Raw genomic sequence first — 5,942 nt, 5'->3', positions numbered from 1 at the left:
CCCCTCCGACTTTATCTTCATGGGTTAAAGGGCTGGAAGTTTCGACCCTTCAACCACAGTCCCCCTTTCACTCTGTCCGATTGGACTGAAATTTAGTGGTTGGGCATTTCAAGAACCTGGAAGATTACCCTCGAAATTTAATCTAAGTCCAATCACTCCTTCCCTGTTTTCCAAAAAACAAATATAGCCACTTAAAGTTCATTTTTTTCTTGTTAGCCATGCCTACAGGCCACAGTTGGCAACTGATCCGGGTGAATGAGGACTCATTTGAAGCAGAATTTGACCTGTTAGGGCCTTTTGATATTTTCAGACCGAAAAAATTATCCCCCGAATTTAAATTTACGAAAAACCTCGTTTTCTTATAAGAGCCCTTGTTAAATTTTCCCACCACAGCCCCCCCCCCCCTTTAACGTTGTCTGAAATTTAGAGGATAAGCTTTCCTGGGGCCTGGGAGCTTATCTTCAAAATTTCAGCTCAATCAGATCACTTCTTCCCTGTTTTCCAAAAACCAAATATCAAGTTTTGTGGGGATTTGCTTGCGTCAAAAATAGATTCCACATACTAAAAATACAATTACAATTGTGTGTCTTTGGTGCAATGGTCGATACTCCTGACTGTCAGGCGGAAGACCCGGGTTCGATTCCCCGTCAGAGGAAATTTTTTACATACTGAATTTAAAGTTTAAAAAAGAAGCTCAGTTTCTTTTTTAAATTATTTGAACAAAATTACGTTTTCTAAAGAGTTAAAGAGGCTGAGTTACAAGGTAGACCCTTAAAACGTACAGGGATTAGGAGGCACAGTTGGGGGGCTGTTAAAGAGGCTGAGTCACAAGTTCGAACTTGTGACTTCGAACTTGAGGAGGGGGCGGACGTGCCAGCCCTAGAGGGGTGACAAAAATTGGTCTAAGAGGACTTATCCGGGTTGCAGCGGTAGCTAGCAACCTAGTAAGAGACGATCACGTCCAATGTTAAGAAATATAAAAACCCATAGTTACTAACAGAGGATTCAGATCAAAACAAAAAGTACACCATTAGAACCGCCTTGTCCGAAACCCCTGTATAAGAAACTTTCTGTCCCTTGGCTTGAACAGCAAGGGAAATATATTGGCATGAAAATCAAGAAAATTGACTTTAACCACGTTATTCTCCCCAAACGGGATATTTTTTTCTTTTTCTTTTTTTTCTTTTTCTTTTCCACAGATAGCTTGGCACTGAAACATCGTAGAGGGCTGTTCAATAGCCCATTTTAAAGGAAATTAATTGGGTTAAAAATCTATAGTAACTAAAATAAATTATTTCTAAAAGAGAATAAATTTTCCACCAAAAACTGCATTTTTGATGTCTTTTCACACTGCAGTCTTTCAAACATAATCGTATACCAGCGGTAAGATTTGAACCCACGCCTCCGAAGAGACTGGTGGCTAACACCAGTGTCTTGGACCACTCGGTCAGGCTGCCTCTCATAAATAAATATATATGTGAATTTGGGCTGCAGCAGTAGCTAGCAACCTAGTAAGAGACGATCAGTCCCATGCTAAGAAATATAACAAAACTCCTAAAAATAGAGTAAGATCAAAACAAAAGTACATCATTAGAACTACCTTGTCTGAAACTCTACTAGATAAATAATGAATGTCGTAGCTTTATATTAGAGCTATGAAATGAATAGAAAAACACGAAATACATTAAAGAACGAACTTTAGTCCATAGTTTATATTAAAGGACCATCATTAGAAAAGCACACCATTGCAAATATTGGACTGAGTTAGTTTTTCAGTTTAGAATCGCTATCCGGGTTGCAGCGGTAGCTAGCAACCTAGTAAGAGACGATCACGTCCAATGTTAAGAAATATAAAAACCCATAGTTCCTAACAAAGGAGTCAGATCAAAACAAAAAGTACACCATTAGAACCGCCTTGTCCGAAACCCCTGTATAGGAAACTTTCTGTCCCTTGGCTTGAACAGCAAGGGAAATATATTGGCTTGAAAATCAAGAAAATTGACTTTAACCACGTTATTCTCCCCAAACGGGATATTTTTTTCTTTTTTTTTCTTTTTCTTTTCCACAGATAGCGTGGCACTGGAACATCGTAGAGGGTTGTTCAATAGCTCATTTTAAAGGAAATTAATTGGGTTTAAAATCTATAGTAACTAAAATAAATTATTTCTAAAAGAGAATAAATTTTTCCACCAAAAACTGCATTTTTGATGTCTTTTCACACTGCAGTCTTTCAAACATAATCGTATACCAGCGGTAAGATTTGAACCCACGCCTCCGAAGAGACTGGTGGCTAACACCAGTGTCTTGGACCACTCGGCCAGGCTGCCTCTCATAAATAAATATATATGTGAATTTGGGTTGCAGCAGTAGCTAGCAACCTAGTAAGAGACGATCAGTCCCATGCTAAGAAATATAACAAAAGTCCTAAAAATAGAGTAAGATCAAAACAAAAGTACATCATTAGAACTACCTTGTCTGAAACCCTACTAGATAAATAATGAATGTCGTAGCTTTATATTAGAGCTATGAAGTGAATAGAAAAACACGAAATTATATTGTTGTTTCTGATGACGTCATGAAATAATATCATTGCGCCTTGACGTCAATAAAATCATTACGCCGTGACGTCATAATTACTACTTAAGAACGACACAGATGTAAATTCTCTCATTCTTGATTAGAATAATGGTTAGATCGAAGCAAGCTATACGCAATTTGAAAAAACAGTACTACACAAACAACAGAGATAGTATCTTGAAAAGAGAAAAGCAAAGGTATTCAACCGACCTTATAATAAAGATCGAACTCTTCCCTATACTAACTTGCATACGCAACTTCACTATAGTTAAGATTACAGTATTTATATTATGCATCATTATAAATTATAAAAGGTTCAAATGTTCGAAGATTATAGAGTTAAAAATTTTCCCACCCCGGGAATCGAACCCAAGCCTGTTAAGTGAAAGTTAACTATCCTAGCCACTAGACCATATTGAACCATAAAAAAGTATGATTTAAGAGCCATATGCGTATTATTATTTCACCATACCAATTATAATAAGGCCAAAACAAAATCGTCGACTTGCAACCTTACTTTTGACACATTAGTTAAATCTTCATCAGGCTTAAAAAATGTTTTGCTAGTTTTACATGAAAGAACGAACCTTAGTCCATAAACAATAAAGAACGACACCTTGTCCATGTTAACTAAAACATAAATAGGGATTATGTAATTTCCAATAGTATCATGGCTGTAGAGATGGCTGAAACCTAGTTACAATAAAAAACGATCATTGGAATAACAAAAATTGAATACCTTTGGAATTAGCTAGCTACTTGATTATTTGAGACTCGTCTCTTACTATTTAAAAGAAGAAAAAGCCATAGGCTTTTTCCTGTGTGTAATCAGTTTATTATCATAGGCAGCGCGCTAGCACTGCCTGAGTAAAGAACGATGTGGGCACAATGTTTCCGGGTTGCAGCGGTAGCTAGCAATCCGGGTTGCAGCGGTAGCTAGCAACCTAGTAAGAGACGATCACGTCCAATGTTAAGAAATATAAAAACCCATAGCTCCTAACAGAGGATTCAGATCAAAACAAAGTGTACACCATTAGAACCGCCTTGTCCGAAACCCCTGTATAAGAAACTTTCTGTCCCTTGGCTTGAACAGCAAGGGAAATATATTGGCATGAAAATCAAGAAAATTGACTTTAACCACGTTATTCTCCCCAAACGGGATATTTTTTTCTTTTTTCTTTTTTTTTTATTGATTAGGGTCCGCCGTGCAAAAAATGGGGCAGCAAAGTAGCAATGCTACTTGGCAGTTTTCAAATTTGTTGGCAGATTTTGTCTGAAAAATACCATTTTTATATAAAAATAGTGTTGCTCAAAGAAAAGTTGTCGAAACACAAGTTATGCTCCGCCGTGCAAAAAGTGGGGTAGCACAGTAGCAATGCTCAAGATATCGACTACCAAGCTTAGCCATGCTATTGAATGAAAACAGTGTAGGAAAAAAGATAGATTTTGATCAGACTATTTCTAAGTTTGCAGAAAACAAAGTTAGAAAGAAGAGGTTCTGAATGAAAACATGGGTTTTCAATACATAACATTTTGTTGAATTCGTGCAGATAATGTTTTTTTTTTTTTTTTTTTTTTTTTTTTTTTTTTTTTTTTTTTTTTTTTTATATATATATATATATATATATATATATATATATATATATATATATATATATATATATATATATATATATATATATATATATATATATATATATATATATATATATATATATATATATATATATATATATATATATATATATCAGTATTGCAATGACGTTGTCACACTTGTCACACTTATATGGAAGAATTGAAGATTTTCATGTATGGAAAGTTTGTATTAGATTGCTGAAAGAGCAAAAAACTGGTAGGCCTAATTGCAAAAATATTTGCGTATATTTTGACAAGGGATTACAACAATTCAAAAACCATACAAAAGAAAACAAAAGTTTGAAGCTTAGTAGAAATAGTTGTTAGAGATCGGACTTGCGGTAATAATCAAATAATGGTAATAATAGAAATTCTGTGAGACTTTTGATCTTCTACATAACTGAAGCCATCACAACCTCTACTATAGTATTTTCTTATCGATAAATGCACTACGTACATTTGTTTAAATACATTGAAGCACTTCATATGAATAGAAAAAGACAAATATTACCATTTGAAATTGCTAAAAACTAAGTTCCTAGCAGTATTTGCCACCCCAAAGAAATTTCCAGGCGGGGTTGATGGTGGCTTGCCTTGCCTTTTCCACCTTTGTGCTGGTAGATATGGGAATGTAACATTTTAGCTGTTTAGAGAAACATTTTAATTAATTCCTACTTCCCCTTACTCTTTCAACATTTATCTGAAGCCTCATGAAGAGTAAGCAGTTTGTCCATTAAAATATACTTTTTTAGGAATCAGCCCATGGGCGTTGGGAAGGGGGGCTGGGGGGTAGCGGCCCCCCCCCTTAAAACTTCAAATTTACGCTAGACATTAACGAGAACTTTTCGTATGTTGGAATTTTTTTTGTTGTTAAAAAAGCTGGAAACAAACAGAAATTTCCAAATATCGTTTGCGATATCATCATTTACGTTTCGATCTTCAATATTGATTTTCGGTCCGATATATAGATAGGAGACTGGCCCACGATCGGCAGATTTTGATTTGTTTAATTCTCTATGAGTTGATTCAAGCCATAAAAAGTTCCTGAGCATGCCAAAGCAAAAGTAACTCATTCAATACCATCCCTGAAAAAGACAATTAGAAATACTCCGCCATTTTTCCACCTGGATGCCTCTCTATCCAAGTAGTCAAGAGTGCCAAACCTGGGCCACCTCGGTACTGGTTCGGCCGTCTTTGGCTCATGTTTGGTCACCCGACAAAAAAAAAAGGAAAATAACCAGGGGAACATTGAAGCTTGTTTTTAGGCTATAAAATTAAGAAAGAATATGGTCAGCATAAAAAACTACAAAATGAATTTCATTAAGGTGTAAAAAAAACTGTGAGTACTAATTTCTAATTATACATTGACTGATCAACACCAAAAGTAAGCCGCTCCGCCAATCTTGGTGTACTACCTGTCAGTGGTGGTAGTTTTATTTCAATTTCTGTCTTTAAGACAATATCCATCTCGTCAGCTAGCGCAAAGTCTCTTGCTCCAGTCTCCTTGCAAAAATGGACCTTAAGTTCTTCAGTTGCTACTTTTTCAAATGTCTTGTTTCAAATGTCTTGTGGTCTGAACATGTGTTAATATTGGCCTCGCTCCAGGTAGTTAAAGAAAGCTCCTACACTGTGACGGTTGAAAGCAGTTGTCCGTCATAGGCTTGTACTTTCTGGCGTTTTTACTGATAGAGTTTTAAGACAATCCATAAAACCACGGTACCAATCTTTAC

The sequence above is a fragment of the Artemia sp. Qi Xiang Cuo genome, chromosome 6, assembly GCF_049724085.1.
Source record: "Artemia sp. Qi Xiang Cuo chromosome 6, ASM4972408v1, whole genome shotgun sequence".
NCBI lineage: Eukaryota > Metazoa > Arthropoda > Branchiopoda > Anostraca > Artemiidae > Artemia > Artemia sp. Qi Xiang Cuo.
The sequence above is the reverse complement of the archived record's forward strand: the minus strand, read 5'-3'. Positions refer to the sequence as shown.